Below are 20850 nucleotides of genomic sequence, written 5' to 3'. Positions count from 1 at the left end.
GGCTCCAAGGCCAGAGTGTGCCTGGCCTGTTCCAGGAACCGGAAGGAGGCCAGAGAGGTAGTGGTAGGAATGTCACCACGGGAGATGAGGTGGAAGGTGATGGTGGAAGCAGAGGGCGCGTCACGTCAGACCTTCCATAACAGGCAGAAGAAAGGGAAGCCACTGGATGATTTTGAGCAAGAGAGTGACATATCTGATTTATATTGTAAGAAGGATCACTGCAGCTATGTGTGGACAATGGGGGATCTTCATGGAATCAGGAAGATCACTTAGGAGCAATTGAAGTGGTTTAAGGCAGAAATGATGGTGTTTGGGACCAGCCTGGTAGTGGTTAAGGTTTAAAAAAAAAAGACCTGATAATCATAAGTTAAATACCTACCATGCACGAGATGCTTTCTATATATATTGTCTAATCCACACAACAGCCCTAAAAGGGAAATCTCGGGTTTCCCTGGTGGCGCAGTGGTTGAGAGTCCGCCTGCCGATGTGGGGGACACAGGTTTGTGCCGCGGTCCGGGAAGATCCCACATGCTGTGGAGCGGCTGGGCCCGTGAGCCATGGCCAATGAGCCTGCGCGTCCGGAGCCTGTGCTCCGCAGCGGGAGGGGCCACAACAGTGAGAGGCCCGCGTACCGCTAAAAAAAAAAGGGAAATCTCATTACTATTCAGAGGGTATGATTTGCCCACAAGGTCATACAACTGAAGTGCAAGTGTGGCGTGATGCTCACAGTGTTCCCTTATTTCTACATCCAGACGTAAAAGAGAAAAGAAAAATGACAAGTACTGCACATTGATCACGTTGCCCAGCTAAGTAAACTTTTCTTTTCACATATACTGTGTTTAGTTTACTTTTCACATAGACTATGGATAGTTTCAATCCTAGTGGACACCTGGTAGGAAAAGGTTGTAAGGTTGGCAGATTGAAGAGAATGGAAGAAGTTGTATAGCTTCAGGTTTTGGAGTTTTTAATGTTTAGAGATCTAGTACATTAAAAGTAAAAAACTTATTTTTGGAACAAGCTGAACGGCAGTTTAGCATTTTAGGATAAAACACTAGAAGCAGAATACAAGAATAAACACTAGGAACAATAAAAAATCCTGAAAAAACATTTAACTTTTAATAGGATATTTATGTATTCAGTTAATCATTGCAATTGTTTAGTGCCTAGTCTGTGGCAGGTACTGTATTAGAAACTTGGGCTTAAAAAAAATGAGTAAAACATGATATCTGTCTTCAAAAGCTTAGCTGTATAATAAATGGTAATAGCTTGTATTAAAGGAAAAGATAAAGTGTTCTGGTAGAAAGTAGAAAGCAGTAAGTAGATGTGTGTCTTGAGGATGGCAGGGAAGTCTTCAGAGGGGAGAAAGTATTTGTGATAGATCGTCTCTTCTGTTACCACTGGACACAATGGAAAAGTTCACTTGATTCATGGAATAAAAATCTTCATTCTTCAGTATAGAAAACCATATAACTGTAGCCACAGGTACCTATGACTGCAGTTACAGTATATATGTAGCATATCTGTAGTCTAGAATAGCTTTCTCTGGCCACCCAGATCTCAACTGACCATGAAAGATAAGCTTCTGGTAATGACTCTCAGAAGTTGTTGTTTTCAACTTGAATTGAATCTTTGGGCTACTTCTTTCCATTCTGGGACCAAAACTATTTTTTTCTATCTTCCTTTATTAATTTTGCTCATATTATAATGATATTCTACTAGCATCTAAAGAAATGGGTTCTGATTTTGAGGAGGGGCTGGCATTCCTCATATACTGGTAAAAACCTTTGGTATTATAGACAGATTAAAAGGAAACTTATTTAAAAAATTTTTTTTTTACTTTTGGCTGCGTTGGGTCTTCGTGGCTGTACGCGGGCTTTCTCGTTGCGGCGAATGGGGGCTACTCTTTGTTGTGGTGCACAGGCTTCTCATTGCAGTGGCTTATCGTTGCGGAGCACGGGTTCTAGGTGTGCAGGCTTCAGTAGTTGCAGCACGCGGGTGTTAGAGCACATGGGCTTCAGTAGTTGTGGCACGCAGGCCCGGTACTTGTGGCTCGTGGGTCTAGAGCGCAGGCTCAGTACTTGTGGCGCATGGGCTTAGTTGCTCCACGGCATGTGGGACCTTCCCGGACCAGGGATCGACCCTGTGTCTGCTGCATTGGCAGGCGGATTCTTAACCACTGCACCGCCAGGGAAGTCCCTAAAGGGAAACTCTTATTTTTATTATAGCTGGCAGGCCTTTCATTACCCAAAACTGCTCAGCTTTTTCGAGTGCAAGAGTTTTTCTTTGTATCAAAATCATGGTATTTACTTTAAAAGCACCATTATAGAAAGTATCTTATAACTTGTCTGGGAGCCATTTTGATGTGCATTTGTAAGTACTCTAATATTCTTCTAACAGTGAGCTGATTTCACAATTAGTTGGAATTCTAAGGCCATGTCATAGCTCTGATAGGAATTTCAAGAATCTGTTGTAGAAAAAGTGTTATGAGTGAGTCTTACATGTACTGTGCAAACCGGAAGTGTAATATTTATTTGGTATGTGTATAATGCAAAAGTGTTTTAGAAGTTATCTATATTAAAATGCTCAAAATCATTGGTTCTCAAGGTGTGGTCTAGGCTCAGCTGGGAATCTCTAGAACCCTTTGAGAGGGTCTGCAAGTTACAAATTATGCATGGGTAAAAAATATACTTCACGTGCAAGACATACCAATAATTAAGTTTTAATGTAACACAGAAGGAAATGTTCATTGATAGGGTTTCTGATTTTATATTGCACTGACCTTTAAGAAACTTCAAGAAATGTCTACTTGTTGAGTTGTGATGTAGTATCACAAAAGTTTATCGACAGTTCTCTATAAAGGACACTAAAATATTCCTTTGTTTCATACTACCTATCTTTGCCACCCTTCTCATTGTTTTAAAAAAATTTATTTTTCATTAAAATATGTCATTTAATCATGTAATGGGAGGGTTATTACTTTTACTAAAATAATAATAATTTAAAGATTCTCACTTTAGTTGCTAATACAGTAAATGCTAATAGATGTAACCACCCCACACAAAACCTTTTTGGAGTCCTCAATAATTTTTAAGAGTATAAACACATCATGAGACTGAATATTGATTGCGACTTCCAGCTTTCCAGACTTAATAGTGTGTTGTTTAAGCCGCCCAGTGCACGGTAATTTGTTATAGCAACCCAAAATGAGACGCTTATACGAGCTTTTTATTAATGGCAGTGACTTCTGCCATTCTCAGAAGCCATGCTTACTATTTTTAAAGAACAAACCAATGAACAAATCTACAGTAATCTTTACATCATTAAAAGGCGAAATTGTCATCATTTCATAAAGATTCTACCTATGAAAATCCATTGGTGACATTGTAGACTTTTTTTCTGTCTAAAATATTTTCTATGGATATTCTACTCTTGGTAGGTACCTTTTATAAATTATATATATATATATTTTTTGCGGTACGCGGGCCTCACTGCTGTGGCCTCTCCCGTTGCGGAGCACAGGCTCCGGACGTGCAGGCCCAGCGGCCATGGCTCACGGGCCCAGCCGTTCCGCGGCATGTGGGATCTTCCCGGACCAGGGCACAAACCCGTGTCCCCTACATTGGCAGGCGGACTCTCAACCACTGCGCCACCAGGGAAGCGCTTGGTAGGTACCTTTTATATTGATATTTCAATGTCCTCATCAGAATAAGATAAAATTAATTACAAGGCATAGATGAGAACGTTGCTCATGTATTTTTGTAACTAAAATGTAGCTGGAATTTTAGGATCAAGTTTGTACTCTTTATTTAAGCATGACTAGATTTAAAGTTACTTTGTGACCTTTTCTAACAGTTTTCTTGTTTATAAAAATTTACAGTAGGGGAACTATGACAATAGATTTTTTTTTTATTCAGAAAAAATGACTGTCCTCTGAAGATATTCCTACTATATTAAAATATAAGGTCACCTAGACTTTTGGCTATAATTCTTTGTTTAAAAATAGATACAACAGATAAGTAGTCTTTTAATTGTTATACAGTAAATGTCACATATAAACAGCAAAAATAGTGACTAGCTCAAACCTTATGATTTTCTGTTACTATTGGAAACAAAATTGTAGCGGTGGAAAGAATCATGCCTTTATTTAAGTGACACAGAAATTGAAAAAAATAATTATATGTAAAATCAATTATGTCATTTTCCAAGTTTTAAAAAAAGCGATATAAAGTAATTTTTATGAAATATGCAGTATTATGACTGTCAATAATATAACTATCAAATTTTTACTAAATCACAGATGTTTCACCTATACTATTTTATCCATATGATCATAGGCTGTATAGGTCTCTCTCTCATAAGACTCTGTTATCCCAAAGCACTTTGTATTTATTAGATAAATAATTCACACAGTTGTAAGTTCCTTAGGCCATACCATTGTCATTTTACAAGTGAATAAATTTTAAAAACATCTTTTTGATAAATATTTTCAATTTACAATTAATTTTAACATCACAGAAGGGAAATGAAGCAGTCCTGAAGTGGAGGATCTCATTAAGACCATTTAGGCAAAATTTGGCTACCCTGGCTCCTTTCTCACAATTATAGGCTAGTTTCTTTATTCTGATAATTTTAAAATGTTAAAAAAAAAAGCAATCCAAAATGTCTAACTGTTCAAAATTTTAATTGGCTCATGTCATAACATAAACCACTTGGACTGCTTGAGATTTCTTGAGAAAAATGTATCACATTCTAGCAAAAGGCAGACATGTGTTGTGTCTATTTCTCAGCTGCTATAGAGAAAATGAAACTTTGCATCAATATCAGAAATTGGACCACTCTTCTCTGATCTGTTCTTTTTTCCTGGTACCGATTAATAAATTCGTAGCTAAGAAAAAATCTATGAATTTATGATGCAGAAAAAACCTACACTCTTATTTTACAGTAGGGTGTCACTGGAAATATTATCAAGTAGAAAACAATTTGGAATAAAGACTTGCAGATAACTTTGCTGTTTCCTGGAGAAGCAGCATATTGCAGGCTTAATAATTCTAGGTCTAGAGGAAAAGTTTCTCTATTTTAGGATCAGTATTTACTAGTTGTCTGAACTTCAGAAAGTCAGTGAGCCTCCTTAAGCATCAGTTTTCTTATCAAGTGGGAATAAAAATAGTACCTATCTGTAAGGGTTTATCTGAGAATTGAATAATAATGTTGGTGAAGCTGTAGCTTAATATCTCCCACATTAAAAAGAAAATCTTAATGTGTATTATCTCCATTGATGTTGATGATGATGTCAAGAATGATGAAGAAAGAACTGGAAAATATTTCAAAATGAAAGATTAGTGATATTTTTGCCCCTGAAACTATTCTGCATTTTAATAACCTTAAATTTATTTTTCCTTTTCTTTTATTTGAAATTAATAAATTGGACATATGGTTGTTTCCATGATAAAAATATTATTTTGTGTGTGTGTGAAACTTCACCATGAATGACAGTAGATCTTGCTTGTGGCAGTAATATGACAGCTGCCGTAAAACTACTGCAATTCTATCTATACCTGAAATGAAATTGCCTGTCTCTTTAATTTTAAAAAAATTTTAGTTGACTTTGGAAATGTATGTAATTTATTTGAACCTGGCTCTGAAATTTCTTTATGTCAAAGTCATATTTCTTTTCCTGGTATTAAAACAAAATCCCAAAAAACAGGATGTAACAGACATCAGTGTAACATGAAGTACAAATCTTGATTTCTAGTTGTTCTGATTAGCTTCCTCCTTTAAATCTTATAGCTTCAGGATACTGTCACCTTGTGTGTGTGACTTGCAATTAATTCAAAGTATATTGTTTAAAGAGTTCAGAAAAAAAGGTTTGAGAGGAGCAAATTAACGCACAGAAATCACTCACCAGCTAGGCCAGTCGGACAGGTGATAGGAATAAAAGAGTGGGCTTCTGTCCTTAATGGTGATGGTCAAAGACATTATGAAGAGAAAGAAAATAGCACTTTTAAAGTAGGTGGCTAAAAGATAATTCTCCACTGGTTTGGCATAAAAAGAATATCATATAATGTAATTTTAAATGTCTTCCACCTCATCTTTTTAGGAAAAAAGTGTATTCCTTGGATTTCTTTTTCTTCCCTCCCTTCCTTCTGTCTTTCCTGTTTTTATATCTGTCTTTTTCAAGTATTTCAGCCATCAGATTTTTAATGATATTCATTTAGGTTTATAGCCAATTTGAAGATCAAGAAGTTTTAAATTTATAGCTATTTTTTTGGTTGTTCATCAGATATATTTACTAGTTTTTCAGTTGTTTATTTATGGTGGTTTCTTTGATATTTGGGACATCGTTTCCTTTTGTACTTTACTTTTGGATTCTTTGTGCTCTAGTTACTTGATTTAGCTACAAATCTGGTCTTTGGGTAACTGAAATACTTGATAAAATAAAACCATTCTTGGGAGTAAACTGTCTTATTATGATGATGCTTTAAGTTCCAGAATAAAAGTAAGAATATATCAGTAGTTTAGTTTTTGGAAAAGGAAAGTTCAGAATATTTACAATGAACTATCTCATGAATATGTAGCAAACCAAATTGATTTTGATAAACTCCTTCATATTCTACTGTTATTACTCTGTCTAGAAAATTTTGCTTTGTGTGGTGAGAAATTGAAACAATATAAGGAATATTTGGAAACAAAAAGTGGTATGAATGTCAGGAGAATGAAAGGAAGAAAGAGAAGCTACCCCTTACTTTAAAAATATGCTAGAACAAACTCAGTACAGCAGTGCTTTGCAAGGATGGGCCTGTGTTCAAGACCAGAAAATAGTTTGCTGATCTCTGTTCTGGTGGGCCTTCACTTCTGGTTTCCTTATGACCTTTCTAATGGATTATTCCAGGCTTGGGAACAGATTGGTCCTAGACTGAACTATTGATTGTGAAAAGTTATTTCACCCACAGCATTCATTTGAGATGCTTTAAAAAAGGTTTTTGCCTGTTTTCAAGTGTCTATATGTGGTGTGATTAAGTGTATTTGAGGCTACATAACTCTATAGGATAAGAGGTCTACTTACCTGAAGGCCACAATGTAATACCTCTTAATGTTGAGGACAGCACATACTAGAGAATGAAGAGGCATAGTTTTATAATTAGATAGTATGGCCAGGGAATCTGTGATAAAGTGAAAAAGTAATGTGTTAAGCTGGAAACAAAACTCAATTTGAGGTAAAATGGCTTTTGACTAGTTAATTTTAATCAAAGGCACAATCGAGATTTATTGTATATATGTTTTTTTATGTCTGATTAAATTGGGTTATATGAAATGTTTATTTTGCACAGAAGTTTTCATGACCTATCAGTAAATCTGATTACAAGAAAAAGATGCAAAGATATTAGTAGGACTAATCAGAAAAACAGTATTTTTAGGTGAAGCAAATACTGAATTTTAGTGATTTAAGGAAATGATTACTGTCAAAGAGGTTTTGGTATAAAAGAAGAACTCATGGTGAAGAAGAAATATAATTAAAAGACCAAGGCATTGGATTTTAAAGGAGTATTAATCAGCTAAAATTATTTTAACTGCCAAATATATCAGAACATGCTAAATAAATGAAAAGGTTTAACAGGAGAAATTTTAAAAATAGTTGTAAAAGAGATCATACGTGAATTACATTAGACTTTATATTATGTATTATATAATATCATTTATTTGTAAATCATTCTGAGAAACTAGTATTTCTTTTTATGGAATGTGAAATAGAAGTGTTGAGGCTCAGATTCTGCATGTATTTGGAGCAAAATTGTAAGATCTCTTACTTGCTACTATGGTTCTACTATATGGCTAACTGCTTTCTATAAAAGCTTCTTTTTAATTAATTGTTCTTTGGAATGTTGACTTCAGGGATATTTCTTTCTGATGTTTCCTAAAAGAAAGAGACTTGATAAAGCTGGAATGATATAGTCTATTATTTTTAAGTTACTTAACAGTTAAACCCTTTGGAAATTTATAAATGCTTTTTAGGGTACCGGGGTCTTATTAGAACAGTAAAGAGTTAATTGATTCTCTTGATACTTAAACTGCTACAAGAAGGAGTTTTGATATATTATAAACAGAAGCTACAGGAACTTTGCTACAGTCACTTATACTGTTTTTCATTTTAAATGGACCGTGTCAACTATGCTCATTATTGTAAATTATAGCCTGTTTTGTTTTCTCTCTGATAATATAATCTCATTCCAAACTCCCCTAACTTCTAGGTTGGGCACTGTGTTCTGTGTTGCCCCACTTAGAATCCCACTTAGGTTCCCCCCCACCGCCCCCCACCGAGGACTGAGATCCTTGTTTTCTCAGCTACTGAGAGCTTTGGTGATTGACGGTTGTCAGCCAAAGGAAAGCACACAAGGTGTGCCCCCTCCTCAGAGGAGACCTACATTGAATGACTGGTTAATCAGAGGTTAAGTATAGCACGAAAGAGGCATCCTGCCCACTGAATTCTGTCATAAGTAGAAGAGCATTATCTGACCAGTGAGGGGTGGTAACAGATCAAGGAAGGCTTTCTCAGCGGAGCCACATTCAGTTACTTTTCAACTAATTATAGCAGTGCCTTCCAGGTACACAGAACAACACGAGCTGTCTGGAGGTTAAACAAGAAGCGTGGGTGGGATACAGAACTCCCAGAAGTTTATCATGACAGGTCAGCAGGTACAAGTAGAGAATGTTAAAAGACTGGGATGTGAAAGTTGACAACGGACAGATAATGACAGTTTTTGCATGTCAACAAAGGGAAAGTATACTTTGCAGGTAAGTAGGGGACTGCCATGATCAAATTTGTATTTTAGATTGTGTATTCTTTTATAAGTTTAATTATAAACAGGTTTTGTTTTAGATTTTGGTTTTTAGTGCCCCTGGCTTTTAAATCTACTAGTTGGTTTGCAGTGGGAGAGAGTAGAATGTTATGGAAGTACAACCAGAGTAGGAGGGAGAGCTGAGTTTCGTTAGTATAGTTAGGAGGTATAAATCTGCCCCAAGTTATATGAGCCATATGTAAATACCCAGGGGTGGATTCTTCAACCTGCCAGCCTGAAAGGACCGGCCTCCTAAAGAGAATGGCTCTCTTTGAGTGTGTGTGTGTAAATATTTTTTTAAAAGAACTCTTTACAGTTTATTGTGTTATATATTTATTTTTTAGAAAGACAGTTTAGAATATTGTTTAAGAACTAGAATATTATACCCAGACTGTGTTTTAATCCCAAATCTACCACATACTTGCTCTGAGATCTTAAATATCTGTTTCTTCATTTATGGGTATGATAATGACATATTAGGTCAGAATATTTCATTGCCATGTGACATAAACCGAATTCATGTTTCAATGAAAAAAATGTATTGGCATAATAACTTCAAATTGTACCTACTAAGACAAATTGCAGAGGCCGTATTGGATCCAGGGGCTCATGTGATATCATCAGAACCTTGGGTCTATGCTACTCTGTGAGGGTTTCATTCCTAGGCCGACTTTCTCCATGTTGAACCAGAGATGGCACCCAGCCAATGGTAGGCCTGTGTTCTCCAAATTTAGCTACTGCAGGAAAAATATGAAGTACTTCTTGTCCAGTGGTTCAGTATAAGTCCTGGACTGACTCTTACCATCTCTACTTGTAGGATTTCCAGATACAATTCAAATGTATTTGAATTTCGAATAAACAATGACTCATTTTTTAAGGTTGTGGTCTAAACATTGCATGGAATGTACTTACACTAAGAAACGATTTCTTTGTATATCTGAAATTCAAATGCAACTGGGTATCCTATATTTTTATTTGCTAGATATGATAACCCTTCTTAGAAACCTGTCAGTTTGTGAACCCGTAACTCTGGTTAGTGTGAGAGAGTGTTGATTCGGCTTGGTTATATGCCTTATTAGTTAAATCCTCCACCTCAAAGCAAATGGATTGAGACAGGGGGAAAAGTAACTTCATACAAAAATTGAGATGCTATTGTTAAAGAAGAGATGCTGTGCATATAGAAAACAAAAACATGTACACACATGAAAATGTTTTATAAAAATGGTTTCTGATAGAACTCCCGAGGAGAGTCCATCATAGGAGATAATCCTTTTAAACCTGTTAGCACAGTGCCTGGCACATAGAAAATCTCAGTAAATGCTTTCCATTGTACATACTATTACTGTTCTACTAATTCTAATACCTAAGTATTGACTCCATTCATTAAGCAAATATGTATTGAGCACTTCAGTATTACTCCACAGTTTTCATGTTTTAATCTTAATTGGAATAAAGGACATAATAGTAGAAAGGTGAAGTAATTGTGTTGAACATCTTTGTTCATTAGACTTTTCCCCCTCCCAAAATGAATTTTTTCCTAGGAAGAGAGAGAAGTTACTAGCTCAGAGGGAATGAATGTTTTGAATCTCCAGTTTCTTCTGTTGAACTGCCAGTTACAGTTCTATAGGAATCTGTGTTCCAAACCACAGAGACCAGTTGTCTCCCTTTACCTACAGATTCAGCCCTATTTCCAATAACCTTTGCACAGACCCATCCAATAATCTAAACTCTCAATCCAGTTCCCAGCTCATACGACCCCTTACTGCTAAAGTTACAGGTCAGGGTTAAAAAGTATTGTTCCTATAATTCCCAGGCCTGAGAGAGACATTCTCAACTTCCACCCCAATACAAGAAAAGTCCCATCATAGAGACAGTTCAGGAGACTTGGAAGTTTATTGTTACTACTCTTTTTCCAGAGCTACTTATTCCTTCTCTGGTGACTTCTTCCAGTATATCTTTAACCTTCTGAGGTCAGTCAGTCCTCCTAGGCAATCCACACAACAGATAAAATGAACAGTACATAAGGAGATTTACTTAGGAAAGCCTTATCAGAATAAACCTAATAATACTAGAGAAAAACCAGATTCCTGAGGTTGCTCAAATGAGGTGAGTTTTGAGGTGGAAGAATAATCTCTAGCCATCCCAGTTGATCAAATTGATCGGCTTTGCATAATGACAGAGGTTCCCAGAATTATTCTTCTCACTTTAAGTTCTTTCTAGTTGTTCCTTTTATTCAGAATACTGAAGAGAAATTGACTAGGATTGCAATTAATTTTTATAGGAACTTCAAGGAAGTTTAGTTGTGTCGATGTTCAGTTTTGTCTGTTAAAGATAAAAGTTCAGCGAAAAAGTCCCCATAACAAGGATCTGACTGGGACCACAATAGGGGGTTTCATTCATAATTTAACGGTGTGCTAATTTGGGTACACACAGGAAGCCAGCCAAAAGGTTCTCCTGAATTGCTCTACACATCTCTCTAAAAGGGGATTGAAATTTATCTCTTAGAAGTAAATTGGTAAATATCTAAAGTTTAGACAACAACAGTCACTGTCTTAACCTAATATTCTTTTAACCAACAAAACTTCCCAATCCCACCAAATATCACCTTTTCCCCAATCTGTACTTAAATATTTATACAAGTGGTGATCACTCAACTTCTTTGAAAGTCAACAATCAATCACTACTTTCCATTAATGTAAAATACTGTCTCTTTTTGAGTCTGAGACTGATGCTGTTGCACGTCTTTGCTCTTATGGGCCTGGATTTTACGAGTGTTTTTCCTCATATCCAAACACACCCTCAACACTCATGGAGTTTCACCATACCTTTCATTTGACTGACTGTGTATCGTTTGCCTCCACACCACTGACTATGTCACAGAGAGGCTCACTGAACTCTTTGAGGATAAGAAATTCATTGGCTTGTATAACACGTCAGATGGTTGCTAGTTCAACACTAATTTATCCCCCCAAATACTGTGAAATCATATACAACATAGCTCAAAGAGGCACAAGGAAAATTAAGTTCATAATGCTGAACTTGTTTTCTGCATACCAAAGAATAATGAAAATGTATGATTAGCTTTTTAAATTGATAGTAAGAATAATCATGATAAAACTAGCTGACACATACATCATAATTTAGAGAACATTTTCATAAACATACCAGGCAACATATAAAAAGATATCAATATGTCAGTTTTCCTTCCGGTGTTCGGAAAGAATTGCTTGCAAGAGGCATGTAGTTTAGAAAGTGAACTCCATCATACTCTGATATTTATGCTTTGCTTATCCAATATTGTGGTAATGTAACTCTGTGTTTATGTAGAAGAGGAAACCTACGTGGAGCATTGTCTTTACTTTGACTGTATTTCGTTTCTTTAATTATAATTCTGTGAAAGAATAGTTATGCATTGTTTGACCAAGTGCCTCACATTATCCTATTAACTTTACTAGGACCTAACAGTGATAACGTCCCTTTATTCAGCGCTTAGCATGTGACAAACATGAGCTAATTTAACTCTCACAGGGCTGTGATATAGCCGTTGGTACTCCCATAATCAGATGGGAAAACACGCAGAATTTTGTTTTAGTTAGGGAAGCCTTGAGGATATTCATATGCTCAGGAGAAAAGGCCTATAGATAGGTAGACAGAGAAAACAAAACAATCAAAGAGAGGCTACTGTGGGCTTCCCTGGTGGCGCACTGGTTGAGAGTCCGCCTGCCGATGCAGGGGACACGGGTTCGTGCCCCGGTCCGGGAAGATCCCACATACCGCGGAGCGGCTGGGCCCGTGAGCCATGGCCGCTGAGCCTGCGTGTCTGGAGCCAGTGCTCCGCAACAGGAGAGGCCGCAACAGTGAGAGGCCCGCGTACCGCAAAAAAAAAAAAAAAAAAAAAAAAAGAAAGAGAGGCTGCTGAGCACAGGTGAGCAGAGATTAGTCTTCAGAATTAAGGAATATTTTCCTCTGAGGTGAAAGGAGGAGGAGAGAGTTGTAGCAAATATTAATTAATTAAAAGGTAAACATTAATGCGAGTTTGGTTGACTATGAGTACGTACTGTCTTTGGTTTTGGCAACTGTAACAAAATACCATAGACTGGGTGGCTAAGAAACAACAGAAATTTCTTTTTCATAGTTCTGGAGGCTGGACGTGTGAGATCAGGGTACCAGCCTGTTAAGGTTCTGGTGAGATCTCTCTTCTGGGTTGCCAAGGGCCGACTTCTTTTTTCCTCACATAGCAGAAAATGAGAGAGAGATAGTACGCACTCTCTAGGGGTCCCTTTTATAAGAGCAGTAATGCCACTCATGAGGGCTCCACCCTCATGACCTAATTACCCCCCCCAAAGACTCCAACTCCAATACCTTAAATCGGAGGTTCGGATTTCAACATGAATTTTGGAGGAACGTGAACATGTACCATAACATATACCAATTTGTAAAGTGGTGTAGCTGCAGAAAAGAAGGAGATTGTGCTGGTCCAGGACTGAGAAATTTCAGGCAAGTTAGGACAGAAAGGCAAAAGAAGTTTCCATATTGAATGTTAACTAATTATTTGGTTTTCAAGTTAATAATTATGTGTAGGGCAGTTGTATGTGTCTCACACTGTTACAGAATAGTCTCTGCTCTAAGAATCTCACAGTCCCATCGAGAAGACAAAACATACAGGTAAAGACATAATACAAGGAACTAAGCTGTCAATACGACAATGGATGTTAGAGTCAGTTAACATGGTTGATGATCGGAGTAATGTCAGAGAAATATTAATTTCAAAAGTATTCTTTAAATCTAGGGTGCCACCCATTGTAGGACACAGGATAATACTGCATTTAAAAAAAAAAATCTACAAACTGTGAGTCATCATTCATTGTAAAACCAATCCAGATTTTATAGATGTTAGTTAAAATGGGCAAAAATGTATCTCTCTAAGGTAATAGATGCGAAATACTTAAATTAGAATTACAACTTCAAATGTATTGAGAATTCAGCATAATCTTAAAGAGACCTGTTGCGAACTTATCTTAATAAACAAAACAATGAACCCATTATTAATTACCTCCTCAATGCATTTATACAGCGAAACTTGTATAGTTCATGCCATTCAATAGGCATGGTTCTTGGTGATCATCATTTTATTTACATTAGCATCTGTGAAAAAATTGATATCATGTTTAAGTTGAGAAATTTTGGCTAACTTAATGACTGCTGATTTCAAAGAATTCTGGTACATAAGGCTGTTTCCTTTATAGTTGGCAGTTCTTTTCTATTTTGTTTGTTTGTTTGTTTTTTGTTTTTGCTTTTGCGGTACGCGGGCCTCTCACCGCTGCGGCCTCTTCCGTTGCGGAACACAGGCTCCGGATGCGCAGGCTCAGCGGCCATGGCTCTCGGGCCCAGCTGCTCTGCGGCATGTGGGATCTTCCTGGACCGGGGCACGAACCCGTGTCCCTTGCATCGGCAGGCGGACTCAACCACTGTGCCACCAGAGAAGCCCTCTTTTCTATTTTTTTAAGTTCAAGATTAACATAATGATTTAAGACTCACACTTACATTGAGGATGTTTTTAGACTGTGTTGTAAATGTTGGTCTGAAGGTACCAAAAATATAGCTTAAATTGTTAAATTTTAGAAACAAAGAGGCAAGATTTATTTGGTTCACACTGTGCAAAAATGTGGCACTGGCTATATAGGGAGCAATTTGGCAACAGTAAGCCATTTCACAACAATCATTATTTCAGAAATAAGCCTGTTTTGTTTCTTTGACTATAAGAAAGAATTAGAGATCAGAACTTTCCTGGCGTATATACAGAAATGAGCTCATTATCGTTGGAAAATCTTCTTATAACTGTTGGGAACAAGAAAAGAAAAACCAGTCTGTTTGTTCCCTATTTCATATTTATGAGGCTGCTCAGAGGCAGTTTGATTGACACCATTGGTATATGTTGTCTGCTTTCTTTAGATCAAGCTGGGGGTTTTGGTTCACCTATCACTCACTTCCCACTTTGCTACCAAGGTCTATTGTGGCTCTCTAAATTGTGTAGTGATGAATTGCCCACTTGGGAATTTTTAGGACATCTTAATCCCAGCCTGACAGAAATCCCTTCGATAAATAATCTACCAACCGTCTGCCAAATGCAAGTGGATCAGTGGACATAGATTTATGACAGCTTTCACAAATGAAAAGTAGCAGCAGGGAGTATATGCTAGTGTACTCAGAATCCATGAATGGTCTCTATTTCCTAGTTTAATTTTCCCCAGATATATTTGTTTGAAATGTGTTCTGCAGGATTTTCTTTAAAGCTGTGTGTGTGTGTGTGCACACACGCACATGCGCGCACGTGCCTGTGTGTGTCTGAATGCGCAGTCGCTTAAATGATAAAAAAATGCACAATTACTTTATAAAGCAATCACTGGAAATCATTTTTATAAGTTGGGCTTTTCTTGGATAAATATAAGGTGATAAAATTTGATAATAATGAGTGGTAAAAATTTGGATTAAATGATTGAAAATGATTTCAAAATCATTTTTGAAATCAGTAGCTTTAAAAAAATAACTTGAGGAAACCAGTTTGAGAGGAGTTATATAACTAATAGATTCAGAATCTGAATGATAAGAATAGGTCACTCATTTTAAGTGATTAAATTTTCTCCAAAAAAAATGTTTCTTCCTAAAAAACAAATGAGAAGTTACCTGTGGTTTTGTTCATATGATTACAATTTTATATTTGCATCTGAGCTATTTGCATATATCCCATATGATACAGAAATAGCAAAAAAGAAATGTTTGGTAGATTGGACAATTAGCCTGTAATACTTTTAATGTAAATTGTAAATTCTATTGCTTTATGATAAATTATTAAGGATATCGAGTCAGTAATGCTATGGAATGAACTTATGTTATAGAATAGAATCTAAATACTGGGCTTCATGTATATTATATACATACATATAATACATTTTATTTATTGAACTTTTAAAAATGAGAAGCAATTTTAGGGAACAAATCTGAAAATGAGTCATTTTTTAGTAATTCTTGCATTATCACACTTAGACTGTGAATTTTGTCAGTCTATTGCAGAAGTACCATTTTTACTATAAAGTGACAGCCACCTTTTCTCGCCCTTAAGGTATATGGCACAAGTTCACAGCAAGTTAGAATGTGACATGTTGCTATTTGCCATTAAAATTTAGACAGCTTTATAATCTTCTTATGAGGCCAAGAAGTTTCTTCAATAATGAAGAAAAGAGAGAGTTTTGTGTGTGTGTGTGTTTTTGGTGTACATGTGTATACCAAAGTGGTTTTGGTATACATTTGGTTTTTTGGTATACATTTGGTTTTTTTTGGTATACATTTGTAAAAACATTGGGGGGAAAAACATGGACTGAAAAAGCCTGTAATTTACTAAATCCATAGAAATAAGTTAAAATGAGCATACTGTTGTTAGTTAAAAAAAACCCCAAAAAGCTGGATTTTCCAGAACAAACCCCGAAGAGGTTATTAAATTCCTACTAAGTACCAGCTGCTTTTCCTTTGCTAACAGAGCTACCAGCAGGTGACTGGAGCCTCATTAAGGCTGTAACACAAGGTCAGGTGTAGAATTGCTTCTGGCTTGGATAACTGAAAAAATCAGAGCCTTCAAATTAGTGCACTTGTGTTCATATTAGACAGTAATACATGCTTATTTTTTTCCCCTTCAAATCTTTATTAATTAACCATGAAAAGTATGTCATAGGATAATTGGTAAATGAAACCAGATGTTTTAATTTTGGGTGGCACTGACATTATGCAGAGCTTTTTCATTGTCAGTGTCTCCTTTGGTTCATACAGTGATTTTTCTGAGGCTTGAGGGCAGCTCTTGTTGAACCCACATCACAGAAGAATAAACTGAGGCACAGAGAGAGCGGAAATTTTCCTAAGATCACAGACCTACTAGGATCAGGTTTGCTGAATTCTGTCTGCTCCATTCTGAGCCCTTCGATCATGTTTTCAACCAGGGGCTGATGTAATAACCCTCCTATCACCGTCTCTCTCCCCTTTCCCACCAAGAGAGTTTTTGTGTGAGGGTGTTTGGGTTGTCATAATATAACAGCTGCTGGCATGTAGTGGATGGGGCCAAGTATAGTTCCACACAACCAGCACTTTTTCTCCCTAAAAATCCTGTGATGCCTCTGTTGAGAAACGTTTACAATCGCGAAGCATACTAGGAAAGTGGTTCTCATAATTTTATATGTATGTTTAAATTCCACTCAGTACATTTATTCCTATTTTCATTTGTTTTATAAATAAGTCTAAGAATGTATGGTTAATAAAATGTTACTCTCTAAAGAATATTATAAATAGAACGAGTAAAATAACAAATGAACAATTATAATTCCTCATTTCTTTTATGGCCTTCAGCTATCACACATAACACATAAAACATATCTATATCTTTCTATATATTTTAATATACTCCATTTATTATTCTTCCAAGTTAGAAATATCGTTATTGGAACAGTAATTTTTACCCTCCTTTAAATTTGGTGTCCTGTTAAACTGTTTTACCAAATGATCTGGTTAGCTCCTGCTATTCTGAAACTGAGGGGAAAGGTAATAAGCCTCAGGCTTTGCCTGAAGAAACAGCAGAAACTGTTCTTTTTGCAATTAAATTTGTACCTTTTTTGCATATATTTAACATTTGATTTGAAGCGTGCTAATTATCTTATTTCCTAAATATCTAATTTGGTTTATGGAATGTTAATAGTGGTAGTATTGTTACCATTTGACAAATTAGGAAGTAAAATATACAGGGTTGTTACTTGTTAAGAGTTAACACAAGTAAAATAAATGTTTAATTTCATGGTCATTGTAGACTTACCTCCTCTACCTTCCTCATTCATCAAAGGGAATAAGAAAATTGGTAAATTTTTGACAGTTTTAGCATATAATAGCATAGGTTTTTTTTTTTTTGGTTTTTTTTTTCGGTACGTGGGCCTCTCACTGTTGTGGCCTCTCCTGTTGCGGAGCACAGGCTCCGGACGCGCAGGCTCAGTGGCCATGGCTCACGGGCCTAGCTGCTCCGCGGCATGTCGGATCTTCCCGGACCGGGGCACGAACCCGTGTCCCCTGCATCGGCAGGCAGACTCTCAACCGCTGCGCCACCAGGGAAGCTCATAGCATAGTTTTTGAATTAAAAAAAAATGTGTATATGTAATACATTCATCTGCCTATAAATAACAAGAGGTATGGCTTATATGGAGTTAATTGACTCACAATGAGTTTGTAATTATGCTTTGAGAAATAATAGATTAGGATTTAGTTAATAAAGTTAAAAAGAAGCCATAAAATTCACATTCATGTCATATTTCATTAAATACATATATTAAGGTCATGACTAATAGAAGTCCAATATACCTCAGAAACAAAATTTTCTTTAGATATTAATGGGAAACTTGCATTTTGAAGCACATTCTTGGTGCTTATATTTTCCTTACTTTTAATTAGCTGATTTTTTAAGTAAAGAATGTTTAAAGCTGTATATCTATCAAAATGAAAAAGAGTAGAAAAGACATGTACAATAAGATTGAAATTACTGGAGTGAGTCAGTTGAGCTTGATTTCGTCTTTTTTATGGGGACTGTGTCACAGTGCACCATAGCTCTGTGGTTTTTGTGGTTAAGCTTTTTAATACTTCAAAGCATCAGCAATTACACATTCTATGAGTTGAATTTATATTTGCATAGATCTGATTTTAAAAATCTTTTTGTAGGGAAATCTGTTATTTGAAATGACATACAATATAAAAATAATTGGGACTATCTACATTCTTCTAGTAACAGAATATTTGGGTTTTCTTCATTTCTGACCTAAAAATTAGTTGGCATTTCTAAAAAGGTATATATATGACTTTATTCCCTTATTTCATTTCTGTCCTCTTCCAACAGTGGAAAGACATAGCCATGCTATCCTAGTTATTATTGCAATTGTATATAGAGAACAACCTGCCCAGAAATTAATAGCAGAATTTCACTCAGGGGTATTATAGTGAGCAGCCTTAAGAATAGATTACTTTTGGGGGGACTTAAAATAGCAGAGGTCAGTGTATTAAACTGAATAACATATGAGTGAAAAAAATAAACAGTGTGCAATACCAAGAGGTTAGAAAACTGAATACTGTGTAATAAATTTGTTAGTTTGTATAAGTTCATTTTGATAAACTGTTGGTGGCTGCTTGTTAACATAAATTTTTAAGATTTTCATTGCAATAGTATTTTCCCACATACAGGGCAAGAGAGATCACTTAGTTGAGAACAATACTTAGCTGGAAGTAAAAAATTTCATAGGTATTCTTCTCTACTCTAGTAGTCTTTCTTTTTTTCTTTTATCTGAAGTGTAATTAATTTACAATGTTGTGTTAGTTTCCAGCATACAGCAAAGTGGTTCAGATTCTTTTCCATTATAGGTTATTAGAAGATATTGAGTATAGTTCCCTGTGCTATGCAGTAGGTCCTTGTTGTTTACCTGTTTTTTATATAGTAGTGTGTATGTGTATGTGTTAATCCCAAACTCCTAATTTATCTCTCCCCCATCGCCCATATCCCCTTTGGTAACCATAAGTTTGTTTTCTATGTCTGTGAGTCTAACAGAAGCAGTCTTGATAAGCTAAGAGTTCCACCAAGCTTTGTCAATATGCATTCATTACACATACTTATTTATATATATCCTCATTGCAAATAAGCATAAATATAGTTTAATAATTTTATATATATATAAAATTGTCTTTGGTCTCAAGCCTCCTAAAAGCAGAGTTTGAGATGGGAATTCTTGTTTGTTCAGCAGATGCTTTCAGGTAATACTGGGATGGGCAAGACATGCTTTCAGCTCGAAGACTCACTTTAAGCCGGATCCCATGAGGAACACTTTAGCATGAACCACACCACAAAACTGGTCTCACATCAGGGATGGCGTTGGCCTTTTGTCTTCCCATGTGAAACAGTTGTTGGTTGAAGGTTGCATGAAGGAAGCAAGGGGGCAGGGAAGGGGAGCAAAACATCTTGGGAAAATGTGGGCACTTGAGGGTGGTTCTCCAGAGAAGGGGCAGCTATAAACTGTTCGCAGCTACAGCTCACTGCAGCTAGGGGGTGGGTGTGCCCGGCAACGGAAAGTTCCACGGAAAGAGAAGTGGGCAGGCATCAACATTGTCCAATCAATTGATGTCACATTTGAGAATCTGGTAGTATTTGCTAAGTAAATTCTGTGAGTCTATGATACTGGTCAGATTATTCAGACCCATAATGTAGTGTTTGAAGTATTTTTGTGAGTGATACACATTCTCTAGTGTTTAAAACAAATGTGATTAGAACTGTGAGACACAAAATGCAGAAAACATACAAAACATGTTGACCGAAATTCTCTCTGAGGTTTCAGTGTCAGTAATGGACACTTCTCTTTCTTCAGATCATTTAGCCTTTTCTAACACCCTCACCTTCTCCTCTGTGGTTCTTAGCACACAGGTTTCCATGGTTGATTACTCTTAAGCAGGGGAGGAAAGCCCAGTTAGTGTTACTACTGGGTCACACGTATCTCTCTCAATGCCTGGTGTCTCATGGTCCCTCACACGTATTTGCTGAGTGAATGAACAAGGGACACTGGATGTGAATGGAGCCACCAAGTGTTAGGGATAATTGAATAATTAATAAATGTATACACTCTGTGATTCTTTTTACACTGTTTTATTAAGAACACTTTATAAGGTGCACATCTCTGTTATGCAGCACTTACGTGCATGAGTGCACGCATAGGCGCTACTGTTGTTCAGTAGCAGGTTTTCTAATTTCAAAAGCTACATCTTATTGTATTTCTTCTTGTGTAATTGGCTTCAGATAGATAAGCCAACATCTTCACAGTCCTGAATCACTTGATGGTTTTACACGTCATTCCTCCTACAATGTTCATTTGCATTTTCAGTGTTCATCCTCTTTTTCAGGATGCATTATGTTCAAAAGTACGGAATAGCCTTTAATTAGGGTATGTTCACAGACAGC

At 36.4% G+C, this 20850-nt stretch overlaps 1 protein-coding gene across 2 annotated transcripts in view; it reads left to right on the top strand.

The window, feature by feature from the left end:
* The window catches only part of CACNA2D1 (calcium voltage-gated channel auxiliary subunit alpha2delta 1), a 515294-nt gene that overhangs the window by 214976 nt on the left and 279468 nt on the right, over nt 1-20850 (top strand). The window lies entirely within an intron of this gene.

The sequence above is a fragment of the Delphinus delphis genome, chromosome 9 (assembly GCF_949987515.2).
Source record: "Delphinus delphis chromosome 9, mDelDel1.2, whole genome shotgun sequence".
In the NCBI taxonomy this organism is placed as follows: Eukaryota; Metazoa; Chordata; class Mammalia; order Artiodactyla; family Delphinidae; genus Delphinus; species Delphinus delphis.
This window is presented reverse-complemented; position numbering and strand designations above follow the sequence as displayed.